General features: G+C 36.2%; 1 protein-coding gene across 22 annotated transcripts in view; it reads left to right on the top strand.

The window, feature by feature from the left end:
- The first annotated feature begins 4,589 nt into the window (after positions 1-4,589).
- The window catches only part of arhgap32b (Rho GTPase activating protein 32b), a 138,845-nt gene continuing 129,502 nt past the window's right edge, over positions 4,590-13,932 (top strand). For all 22 annotated transcript variants that reach the window (XR_012396796.1, XR_012396793.1, XR_012396795.1 and 19 more), the window contains exon 1: positions 4,590-5,086. The gene's annotated coding sequence lies outside the window, so the exon portion shown is untranslated. The remainder of the gene's footprint in view (positions 5,087-13,932) is intronic.

Below are 13,932 nucleotides of genomic sequence, written 5' to 3'. Positions count from 1 at the left end.
GTGTATTTCATTCGTTCATTCAGAATGGCTCTCAAAGCATGCGCCAGTGACCGAAATGCGACCTCCAGTAGACAGTAGCACTCAGAAATGAGACGCAGATTCAGAGTTCCACATGTGGTTATTAATTAGCAAACACAATACATATTACGAACAGAACCATTAGGTGAGCAGGTTACATTGTAACCCCATTTCCTAACAACACTCTACGTGATAAAATACGCAGTAATAAACAATATGGGTGTAAAATACAGAAAATTGAAATACAGCCATTTAGACGCACATAATATGAACTCACTTGTGAAATGGTAAGGTTTATAAACTAATTAATACATGTTAAAGCTCATTAAAATTATTAAATGTACATGCTAAATCACTGATATGTGTTGGTTTTGATTCACAGTTCTAAAGTAAATTTTTTAAATGGTTTATTTTACTTTCAAGATCTGAGGTGAACTATTTGCTGCTGCTTTCAGTAGTATGGCAATAAATGTCATGTAAAATGGCATTCAAACTCACATTGTTGGCATTTAACACTGAATAAAGCACATGAGGTTTACCTGAGGTGATCATTGTCAGTTTGCCCTGTTGTTGAGCTGCATGAAATAAAATCCGTTTCTAATATATCGAGGTTTTGGTTAGGACAAAAACACCTTTTAATATGGACAATATTCCTTCTATCGTGTGCCGTTGCTTTTATTTAGAACACAGTTTAAATCAGCCTTTAGGCTCGATCATAAGACTCACTCCAGTTGGTCAATCTGGCAGCCTGCACTTGCGTTTGTTTTGATCTGGAATGAAATACCTAGTTCAACCACTGGATGTCAAACTTACATACTGCACCTTTAATTCACAAATATAATATAAACGCATGATTTAATTCCTGGCTGTTGTGTTTTTGATACAATATCTAAATATACACAAAATACATTAGTGTAATACTCCCTTGATATGCGCCACCTGATGTTTTTTTTTTTCCTTCTTGGGAGGGATAAGTATGCTTGGGACACAGTTTCAGGTAATTGACAAGGCTTTAAAATGCAGGATAGGTTTGATAGATTGACAGTTATTTTGTCTTCAGAGTAGCAGAGACACAAGCTCTAAATACTCCACCTTCCGTTGGGAAAAGGGTGGGAAATGGCAGTTAACTTGCATTTAGAGACACTCAAAACAGTGTTTTCTTTTTTACTTCGACTAAAAATAGGCATCAACAGCATGGTTTAAGAGGTGATCTGTGTTATATGTTGAGCTATAACTTAAAAGACGCATTCTGGGAAAACTTCATTCGTTTTCCTTCAGCTTAGTATTTGATTAATCAGAGGCCGTCACAATGAACCATCAACTTATCCAGCATATGTTTTAAACAGGAGATCCCTTTCATACGCAAACTTGTTGCATCTACACTGTAAAACCCAATAGGTTAAGGTAACTCAAACCATTTGAGGAAACCGATTGCAACAAACCATTTAAGTTCAAAAACTTTTCCTAATAAGTACTGTGAAACTAATCCATTTGAGTAAACGAAGCAATTTGAGCACAGTAAAACCCAATAAATGAAAAGAACTCAAACCAACTGAGTACTGTAAAACCCAATAAGGTAAGGCAACTCAAACCATTTGAGGAAACCGGTTGCAACAAACCATTTGAGTTATAAAAAAAACTAACCTATATAAGTACTGTGAACTTACTCTATTTAAGTAGAAGTAATGTGGTTACATTTAAAAGTTAAAGTTTAATGAACTCATTACCTTCAACACTGAGTTCAAAACTTTTTGTTAAATAATTGTAGAATAAACTTTCAGTAAATTTTGAGTTAACTACACTGATTTCATTTGAGAAAGTTGGGTTTTTGACTGTTGGGTTTTACAATGTAATATTAAATGTTCTAAAAAAAATGCCATAGGTCCCCTTTAATGGAACAATTAGATAAATAAAAAAATAAAAAAAAACTTCTGTCATCATTTACTTTTCATGTATTTCCTAATTATATTTAAGCAGTTTAATTTTAGTATTCACTTCTTGGCGAACCACCTTTTTAAGTGTCATTTTTATTCTGTATTACAGGATGAATGTTAAATGATGTCAAACAACACATGAAGGAATGTGGAAATTCTCTTTTTTGTCCTGTATTATTGAATCTCATATTGTTGTCACTGCTGTTCAATAGCTTTGCTGTGTTGTTTCGATGTGCTTTCATACTGTATGTTTCAGATAAATGAAATTTCAAGCAGCACCCATAGGGTTAACTCTATTTACCTCTCTTGTATCTGTACAGTAAGTGCTGTTATTAATTGCACAGTTTAACGGTTGAGGTTCAGATTGCAATCAATAATTTGACTGCTTCACTTTTTCATTCTCCAGCAGCTTTAAAATGACAGCTACACAACCTCAAACACAATGGATCAAGTCAAGGAGATGATGTTAAGATGTTGTATGCTTTTTAAAAAAGAATCAAGAGTTGCTTTATTCATCAAGACTAAGGATATAGATTTTACATACATAGATAGAATAGATTCAAGTGGAGCTGCCAAGTATATAAATAAATAAAACAATAACAATAATAACTAATAAAAAAAAAAGACTAACTTTAGTAAATACCGACCTCACCATCAACACTTCGATTCACATCACCCTGTGCTGGTACTCATTGACATTTTCAGATGCTAGACCCATGTAATTTTTTTCCCTGCTTCAAAAATGTTTTGTATTTTGAGATAATAAAAGAGAGCAGAAAATGACCTCTGGTGTGAGTTTGTGTGTATAAACAGAAGGAGACTGTTTTTTATTTTTATTTTACTACATTTTTAACTGTATCTGTTGTGTTTTAATGTAACAAACCAATTGCCAACAATGTTAGAACTTTACATTGTGACAAACAAATTATACTATTGAAGTTGTTTTCAAAAAGGCAGTAGTTATGGTTGTCGTGATGCCATTAATTCATGTTAAGTAGTAATGCGATACTGTAATTCATAACTCAAATCCAAGAAATAAAGAAAATTGTCAGAGATACTATATTTTATGTTATAATAGACCTACTTGAATTGAACTAATGATTCCCTTATTATCGAAAAAAGTATTTGCACATCACTTCACCTAAAATGTGCTGATTCTTTTTGTTTATTTTGTAGATAACTGACCAACAAAACATACATTAAAATAAAGATACAAAATATACCAAATTAAATTTGTTACAAAAAGAGCCTTTTGCCAACCAAATTAGACTTTATGAAGTGGTCATAATTGTTTCAATGTTTCCTGTATTTTCTTATTAGATCTTTTTCTTATCAGATAAGAATCGAGATTGTCGCGATTGTTGCAACTACTAAATCCTATTGACAGGAGCAGAAATGAACTGATTCAGATTCAAACTGAAGCATCAGAAAACGTGCAGTAGGCTACCATAAAAGGCGTGAATTCTACAGTTTGCAACTATAAGATGCTCTACAGACTATTCAAATAAAATTGTCAATTGTTGCACAAACGTGTGAGCAATTTAGTTACTTTTTCACATGCAACGTATTGTCCATTAGACCATTAATGATGATACTACCATTTACAAACTAGAGTGGCATTGCCAGTATTTTAGAGCCATTGTATCACGATACTACCATGGTACCGGTAAACCGTGCAACCCTAAAAGTTAGCTTAACTTAATCACAGAATTGTTAAATTAATGACATTTACTAAACTCAAAAAAAGCTTTTTGCTTCTTGTTTAAATTATTTTTTAAAATGAGCTAAAACAACACAATTCTTGATATGTTTGAGGGTGCAACTTAATTGTTCTATGTTTAGTCCACTTAAATTTGTAAAAACAGTTTAACTTAATTGATTTCTGTTGGAACAACACAAAGAAATTGTGCTTAACCAAGTATTTTCTACAGTGTCCCGACACAGACAGTTTTTTTTGAAAAATCTAAAAAATCTCTCTCTCTCTCTCTCTCTCTCTCTCTCTCTCTCTCTCTCTCTCTCTCTCTCTCTCTCTATTTTATCTATCTATATAATTTTAAGTTAATATTTTTGCTTTAGTCTTGTTTAGTCTTATTATTATACTTTTTACAATTCCAGATATGTCTCAATATATTATATTCGTTTAAAACATTCACTTTAAGTAGGACACCAGACAAACCAATACAGCAAAAACACGGTTATTCCTCAGCATTTTGTGCCTGTGGTGACAGCAGTTCAATAGATGGAGCTGAAGATCAGTTCTGAAGCATTCTGCTGTCGTCACAATCCATTCATTCATTAAATTGAAAGCTAGATTTTATATTATTTATAAAATATTTTTTTGCTTTCGACTTTCCTCAGGTCATGAAGTTAGGATCTGTGCTGCCTCCTTATATTGCACTATGGGTTAATGTGACGTTTTGCATAATTCATATAAAAGCAGACCGTCTGCTCTGGTGTCTGTGTAAGAGAACGAGTACAGTTCGACAATTCATGATCTAAACAAAAGAAATACAACAAGCACTAACAAGAAATTACCACATAACGGTAACTATTAAACGACACAGTGCGTGAGCTCCGGTAAAATTGATCTAGACTTCTGCGCCAATCGCGCTTATGTGGTCACGGTGACGCGCATGGAGCACCACTGCGCGGTCACGCTTTTGAATGTTGAACCGAAGTCTCCCGTGGCTGTACGTGTGGCTCAGCCTACAGGACAACACACCTCTCTACATGTATGACCAAATACTGAAATGGACGGCAGATACGGGACAGGTTTAGTCTCATTTTCAGTCATATATTTTTAAAGTTTAAACAGGAACGCCGCGCGAACAGCTGGTTGGTTGTAGCATAGCTGCGAAGCTAGCTCGGCAAACCCCTTCCCCAAAAGGAGATTTTAATGAACCTTCATTATTTCGTTCTTCAGAGGTGCAGTTTTCTTCAGCACACTTCTGTCCGGTGTGTACTTTTTGGCCGTTTTCATTTAATTCTGTTAATTTCACGATGCGACTCTCTGGCACCGGGTTTCTCGGCTGGCTCGTTGTCGTCTTCGAGGAGGATCACTGGAGAGAGCGGTGCTGAGCCATACGGACACCCTGATATTCATCTACTCGGTGATTTACAGCTTTCTACCATCGGTAAGTGCATCAACATAGCATATTACCTTTATATTTATTCATAACTTGTGAGTGAAACGGTTGAGCGAGCGGTGAAAGTGGAGTGAATTGAATGTGTGCGCGCGCGTGCACTCGCGTGCTCCCCTATAATAAACTCTGCTAAATGGAATTTTATTGTGTATGAATTGCATTTTCTTCCGTTTGATTTATTTATTTTAATAAACCAGTGTGCCTGGGGCGTTTGAATCGATTATAATGTTCTGTCTGTGATAGAATATACCAGACTGTAGGTGGTAGACTGTTTATTCTGTAGCCTACTTTTTACGGGTGCATAAACTTAGTAGCTGTCTCTACTTGTTATCGTTAAATAGTCGACGATGAGATAAAGAATCGGAGTCAAAAACGAATTACCCTTTATAAAGATGGTATGTTTTGTGTTTCAAATGGATTTAGACGCCGATTTAATTTCGAAGATTACGAAGAGAATACATACAATTCAGGTCTTACTTGCACTGTTTTCTTTGTTCTGGACTTGTTTTTTCAGTTTTTTAGGAGTCTAGAACAGCTAAAATGACGGTGATCCAGCTACAATTTTTAATAATATTTTCTTACACGTTTTATATTTTCCTCTAAAATCCAATTTGAAAAAGCAACATTTATTTCTGTCTCAGAAACGGCATATAAATATGTTGTAATGGAAAGCTTTATCCTAAATTAATCTTTATTTGACAAGCCAATTATTCTCGTCACACCACCCTCTGTTTAAACTATAGACAAATAAAAAATAGCTCAGTTCTTGCTCTCTCTTTAATTTTGAAGGGATTTGCCATCACAAATCAATGTTTTGATCTAAAGCCAATAGTTTGGTTAGATATTAAAAATGCTCTCTTTGTGGCCACTTCACTGTAGAAAAATAATGACGTGACTGAAATTATATTAAAGTCTCTGAAAGATTTCCAGACCTGACATTAAGCCTATAGAGTCAGCTGGAAGCATCTTTCTGCATATTGGAGCTCTGTGCTCTTGGGCTGTGCTCAAAATATTGATTTTGGTGATAGAATTACAGCACTGTGTATATGCATAAAGCTAACCTATATTAGTCTTTCTTGAGTTTTATTTTTGAGCTGCCTCACTGACAGCAAATCTACAATGAACTACATCAAATCTCTCCAGATGCTTTTATGTGTGAACAGTGCCATCTCAACCTTAGTGTTTATATCAAACAAATGGACTGAGATGAATGCAGCACAGACCAAAGACATTGTGAACTGAAAACAGGACATAATGTCATAAAATATGACCATAAAAAGAGAATACCCTTGTAAGTGTCTTGATTTTCTTGTCATATTTGTAATGTTGCTGGTTTGTGTGTATGAATTTCTGGGAGTGTTTTGACTACTTTATAGAAGCTCAGCTTTTCATGAGCGCCAAATTGATAAAAATACACGTTTAGACCTGTGCAGAACATTGTTTAAGATGATTGTTTATTCTATAAAACATTTTTGACATAATATTGTTTTGATTACTAATATAATTAGGGCTGGGCGATATGGCAAAAATGCAATCTTGGTAATTATTGTCCATATTGAACGATAATTATATATATTTCGATATTAGTTGTTAATGCTTTCAGATTTGAAAGAGTAACCTAACAACGACTGAAGTTTTTATCAATACTGATAAAACTTTTTTAATTAATATTGACAATGGTGTTCGGTCAATACATTTTAATACCGATTTTATCACCCAGGCCTAGTATAATATATTTTTGACTGATAAATGTTTGATAGTGGGTGACGCAGTGGCGCAGGGGGTAGCCTCACAGCAAGAAGGTCGCTGGGTCGCTGGTTCGATCCTCGGCTCAGTTGGTGTTTCTGTGTAGAGTTTGCATGCTCTCCCTGCGTTCGCGTGGGTTTCCTCCAGGTGCTCCGGTTTCCCCCACAGTCCAAAGACATGCGGTACAGGTGAATTTGGTAGGCTAAATTGTCCGTAGTGTATGAGTGTGTGTGTGTTAGGGGTGTCCCGATTTCGATTTTTAATCGAAATCGATTGAAATTTATGCTTAATTTCGATTATCGAATCAAAAAATAGAATCGTCGATGCTGCTGCCACACCCCCATGTCACGTTAGCTTGGCTTGCCAAGCGAGAAAAAAAACATGCTTGTTGAAGTGCTTGTTAAACTGCAAACGCAGGAGACCCGTCGACAGAGCTTAAACCCTCTCCTCTTTCAATGAAGTTACTTATTCCAGTTACTTATGTTGACAACGTTCGTTTTGTCGACAAAAAAAAAAAAACACAGTTTGCAAGCTCTGCTATGTACGTATTACGGTTGGGATGATAGACGATGGGCGCATCGCGATCCTCCGCCCACACCCGTTGCAAATCTGCTCTTAAATGGCATTTCAGAACGACAACGATCCACATCCACACTGCTGTGTAGCATTTCTGAGCAGCCCTCCTTCCTCACTACCGTTGAAAACACACATCACGTGACCACACACACTCATTCACACACAGATACAGACGCACACACATTGTCATGCGCTCGAGACAGCGGGTCAAGGCAGTCAGCGAGTCAGTAGACTGCTTCCATCTTTTACTTTCACACAAGTACTTAGTCATTTTAGCGAACACCTCAGATACTGTTGGCTGGTTTCTGTTGGTTGTGCGCCTTTTTTACCGACACCATTATAACAACACAGATCACTGCCTATTCACAAGTCCCGCAGAAAAAAGTGATTGACAGGTTGTAATTATGTGTGTAACTTACCTTTATTATTATTCATAATTGAAAATCGAATCGAATCGTGACTTAAGAATCGAAAATGTAATCGAATCGAGGATTTGGAGGATCGTGACACCCTTAGTGTGTGTGTATGTGTGGATGTTTCCCAGAGATGGGTTGCGGCTGGAAGGGCATCCGCTGGATGCCCTTCCAAAAAAACTTGCTGGATAAGTTGGCGGTTCATTCCGCTGTGGCGACCCCGGATTAATAAAGGGACTAAGCCGACAAGAAAATGAATAAAAATGAATGAATGTTTGATAGTACATTTCTAATATCAACACGCTTTTAGATTCCCATTCTTGTACATTTCTGTTGTGTGAATGACTCTTAAATCACTATAGAGTGAAAAAGTCCAGAGGTTATCATTGTTATTGATAGAAATTTTACATTCCACTGTCGCCACAGTGGAATGAACCGCCAACTTATCCAGCATGTTATTACACAGCGGAGACCCTTCCAGCCGCAACCCATCTCTGGGAAACCTTATTAAAAATGCAAACAACATGCCTTTAGTGTGTGTTTATTTACATGAATATGCAAATATGAACATAATGTTTCCTGTTATAGTGTCTATAACCTGTTTTACATGATCTGTCTTCTTCCAAGCCTTACATTATAGCCCTTGTTGAATCTCTTGTGTTGTCATCAAGATGTGCGATGAGCCGTTATTGATTGGCACAATGATAGTGTGCCGCTCATATTTCCTCTCGTCTTTCTCATTTCCTGCATTGGTTTGAATACAAATTCTGTTACTCTACCAGCGATTATTTGGAGGACAGTGATGCATAAGTCTTTGAAATCATCATATTTGCGCTACATCTCTGATAACAAGCAGTAACATTAAATGATTAACACCATAATGACAGGATAATTGAAGGAAAGGAGTCCGATTACATCCAAACTCATAACAGCCCATGTTCTTGTGAACTCAGATTGCACATTGCCTGAATGTGATTGGACTGAATTACTGTGTAAACCAACCTTGTCCAATGCAACCACTTCACAAGCTCTCATATTGAATTCATATTTGTAATGCACTCACTGTTGAAGCTTGCTTTCCCAAAAGGCTTGAGATCAAAGTCTGATTTCATTAGTTCATTTATTCTTAAACTCAGACAGTCTAGGGTAAGATATTGATATCTGGCCTATATAGTAAATATTCTTTCTGCATGAATACAAATTGAATGCACATTTGTAGAGGATTTAGGATTTGTTTCTCTAAATGAAGAGATGGAATGGTTTGTGGACCACATCAATTCAGATTTTGATAGTATGTCTATAATAGAAGCAATGTATCACTGTAGTACATGAGAACAGTACTATCAAAAACGTTTATTTTGGCTTTCTAATGCATGTGACCACGTTTCTTCTCTTCTTTTTTTATATTGGCACATGTCTTTTAGTCTTTTGTTTTAATTCTGTTTGATATATATTTAGACATTTGCTTTCCAGCTTGCTGAAGTGCTTGTCAAGTGCTAAAATGATTGCTCTGAATAAAAGTAAGTTTAGTTTTAATCTTTGGCAATACCCTTAGACCATTTTAAATTATACTGTCAGTTCTAGACTAAGCTTAATTTATGCTGGGGAAAACAGCATACGCGATTCAAGATATGCTGTCAGCCACATCAGTATGATGCGGGTGTGTTGTAATATTCGTGTTCAATTCTTTCCAGCAGCCATCTGTTTTCCTTGTGTCGAGTGGTTTGCATTTTTTTTGTGTGTACTTGGTGAATGCCTTCAGGTCATCACACTGCTCTGTGAAATGAGCAAAGAATTTCAATCTTCCAATAGAAGTATCAAGTAATGTTGTAAGTAGTGTCTGCATTTTTTGATCATGCAAGTTTGGGTTAGTGGTATAGAATCTCTGAATGCGAACAGCTTTTGCTTTGTAGCTCTATTCAAACACATGCTAACATGAACATACAGTAAGATTAATATCACCCACCTCACTGGAATGAATGTTAGCTTCTTTTTGAAATGAATTCATTGATATTTTCAGATGAATGAGCATGTTGTGTCAGAGAGCAAGTCTAATGCAAAGTTAGCCCACTTCTGCAAGACTTACATTCCATTTAGGCTGTTGTGACTTTATGAAAGTGTGGATTGGAAATTTGCATTGTGTCTTAGAGTGAGATGTTACAGTAGTCTTACAGGCAAAATGGATGTGTTCTTTCACCTTTTTGTGCTAAAAAATATTGTTCACAGTGTAACAACCAATCAATTAGTTCTGCTTGAATTGTAAAGGGCTCTCTGCTCGGTCACGGTCAAATGTTAAATTTTCCGACAGGGACTTGCAGAAGCCTAGTCAATCTGAAGATAGAGTAATCTTGGCAAAGAACATGAGTGGTGTAATTGGGCTGCTTATTTGAAAGGGTTTAGATGAACCTTAGAGCTGAAGGATGTTTGAATTAGGCTGACGCATTGCAGCTTAACTAAACAGACAAATCAGTTCGGCATTGAGAAAACATGAGGAAAAGACATTCAGCAAAGTGCTGTGCAAAGAGCTACTCGCCTTTAACAGGGAAATGTGTCTGTTTAGTGTGTACTGTACTCAACCTTATCATTATCTCTCTAGTTCCTCCCCAAAGATATGTTGTGTCAGCAAGTTAAACGTGTGTTGCTGTTTACTTTTGTGTTTAGCTTTTAAATCTCTACATCCATGTCCTGATGGAGGGAGAAGCATTCTTAGCACTTTACAGGGCAGTTTCATTAACTGTTGTGAATGCTCAGCTCAAAATGCTTGTGTTAGAGGGAGCCTGAGCTGTCTGATGTGACTGCTATGTGCTGCTCATCAAGTTTTGTCTTCTTAAACGTGTAAGCGAATCTAGTTTTTAAACTGGGGTTTGTTCTGTATTACAGACCTCAGTAGGGAAGGGATGGAGGGATTCTAGATTTTGGTTGTATGATTATAGGAATAATCAATGTTTCACGGTTATAATTAATAGTTCTAATTTTACACTGAAAATAAAGGACAGAAAAAATAATAATTAAATAATAAATAAAAAAAGGATTTGTCTTATGTAAATTTAAGCATCATATTAGCTAAGTATTTTCATTTTAAAGAGAACAAAGGCTGCTGAACCTCTTGCACTTGTGATTAACTATATTATGAACTTCTTTGGTATTTTCATTTAGTATTTTTTTCTTTTCTTTTTGGAGTAGAAATGTGTATATTCCATTCATATTAATCAACTAGGTTCCCCTGGAAAGTGGGAGTACGTCATGCCGCTTGCTTACTGCGTGCACGTCACTCCCAATTTGCGCACAAGAAAAGAAATAACAAACTTGCTCGCACAAAAGACACAACATGTGAATGACCTTTAGTTAATAGCCTCAGTCAGAGTTAATCCAGTGTGCATGTGTATTAGCTAGGGCTGGGCGATTAATCGAAAAGTAACTGAAATCTTCATTCAGAACCTATAATAGATTACATTTTTTCAGGTCAATTTTTTTCGATTACTTTTACTTTTCCTACAGCGTGTGAAGTCACATGACCCTGCTCCGGTACATAATTCCACCAACATGTTAACAATAGATAACATCAACACTGAGAAAACAGAAAGAAAAAATCAGATTTACTGTATAAAATTGGCAGCATAAATAAATAAATAAAACAGAAAAATAAAACAATCGTTCATTATTCACAATTGAGTTAAAATGTTCAATTAATGTAGATTTTGATTTTAGGCCAAACTGCCCTGCCCTAGTATTAACCTCTGTGTACAAGCTCGGAACTTTAAACTAGCACATAGTTGGCATATCTTATAGTTGCTGCAGTGTTGAGAAGCTTTTACGATTAATTACCCTTGACGAATTAAAGTGCGGTTAATAGTGAAATCAGTTAATTGTTGTACCCCAAGACCTTAATAATAGTAGTACTTTTTAAATTACTTCCCTTTGTACTTAATGGATCAGTAAATTTTTTTTTTTTTTTTTTTTTTGGAAGATATTCATTTACTTAAATTGTTAATGTTACAAAATATTGCAGTTAATGCATTTCCTTTGAACATTCAGCAAAGAATCCTGGAAAAAGCTCATGGTGTGTACAAAAATAAGGCAGAACAAGAATAAGAATAAGGCATATATATATATATATATATATATATATATATATATATATATATATATATATATATATATATATATATATATATATATATATATATATATATATATATATATATATATATATATCTGTAATAAAAACCTGTTATTTCCAAAAGTATATTTGATAATGAAGAAAGACTAAAGTATGGAGAAAACGTTGTTTATTTTGTAATCGTAAAATAGATTTTACTCTACTGTTTTTATTTTATTTATCAAATAATTGCTGCATTCTTCTTGCCAAGTATTTTCTATTTTAACCTGTGGCCATAAGTACTCTGCAATAATTTTGGGAAAAAACAAAGTAGAGTTTTGCGTGTTCCCAAAAGTTCCGAAACGGTCCCACTGCTTACATAACCTCGTACATTTGGCAAACGAAACCATACTTCAACTCATCCTCACAGCGATTGAAAAGTTTGCAGTTCAATCAAAGGATTCATTGTCTGTTGACAATCAGCGCTGCCACACACAAAGCCTTGGCTGAACTCTAACCCCCTGCTCTGAGGGCTAAGGACGCATTGTGCTGGAATGAGGGCTTTGTCATTCCAGGCTGCATGTCCATTAATTACTGGAATCTCATACATGGGTTCCTCCCCTGACCTCCACACTCTAGCTGAGCAAGCGAGTGCGCACTGAGCATGAAAAGCATCTCCATTGGCCTCCACTATGTAGAGATGGTTTGGAATTTCTTATTGGATTCTTTGCATATAAACAATTCCCACATTGAGAGAGGTTGTTGGAGAACAGCCAGGGAATTCCTACAATGGGGGATAATGAGGAAGCCTTGACAAAAGGAGTTCTCATTCGGTATTCAATTGGTAACATGGTGTACTGAGGAGTTTCCTTGCACAAAACTCTGATACCTTGGGAATGTTTGCACCATTTTTGCCATTTTCTTTAAGAGTATCTTAAAAGTAAAAAAGAAAAAAGAATTGGCTGAGATACAACTTAAAATATTGAGATCTCAAAAGTTTAAAGCAATTAGCATCTTAGCAATGCATCTTACTGATCAAAAGTTGAGTTTTGATAGGTTTACATTAGGAAAATTACACAATATTTTTATGGAACATGATCTTTATTTAATATTTCCATACAATGTATTTTTGGCTGTTGTCTAAATATTCTTGCACAATTTCACACCAGTTTTGTTGTCCATATTAATATTTATAAAAGAATAATAATAATTATTCGTTACATTTATATAGCACTTTTCTAGACACTCAAAATGCTTTACACACTCCTCATCAACCTCCAGTGTGCAGCATCAACCTGGATGATGCGACAGCAGCCATATTGTGCCAGACCACACTGTCTCCGCTTCTCCACAGCTGATTGGTGGAGCGGAGACAGAGTGATTAAGCCAATCATGATATGGGGAAGGTTTGGAGGCCAGTGGGCAAATTTGGCCTGGATGCAGGGGTTAAACCCCTCTTTTTCGAAGGACATGCTGGCATTTTTAATGACCAAAGAGAGTCGGGACCTCGGTTTAACATCTCATCCGAAATACGACACTCAATGTGCTCTATAGAGTTCCCGTCAATATACCCACACAGACCGCAAGTTGAGCTTCCCCTGCTGACTTCACTAACACCACTTCTGGCAGCAACCTAGCTTTCCCATGTGGTCTCCCATCCAGGTACTGACCGGGTGCAGCCCTGCTTAGCTTAGCAGTGGGCAACCATGGGAGAGTTGCAGAGAGCTAGCTGCAGGAAGAAAGTAGGGGTCATTCCCACGAGCGAAGTGAAGCTCAGTTGGCACTTGTACAGTAGGTTAATTCATTAAACTGTCCTCATTGCTAAATATTCCATTGTCAATTGGTGTTATCACAAAATGGAAGCTATTGAGTAAAACAGCAACTCGGCTACAAAGTGGTAGGCAACATAAAATCACAGAATGGGATCAGCGTGTTCTGAGGTGCACTCTTGAAGGTGTGCAGAACTTTCTGCAGAGTCTTCAAATTAGCTCAAGAACAAAGCA

This window comes from Danio rerio, chromosome 21 (assembly GCF_049306965.1).
Source record: "Danio rerio strain Tuebingen ecotype United States chromosome 21, GRCz12tu, whole genome shotgun sequence".
Lineage (NCBI taxonomy): Eukaryota > Metazoa > Chordata > Actinopteri > Cypriniformes > Danionidae > Danio > Danio rerio.
The sequence above is the reverse complement of the archived record's forward strand: the minus strand, read 5'-3'. Positions and strand labels throughout refer to the sequence as shown.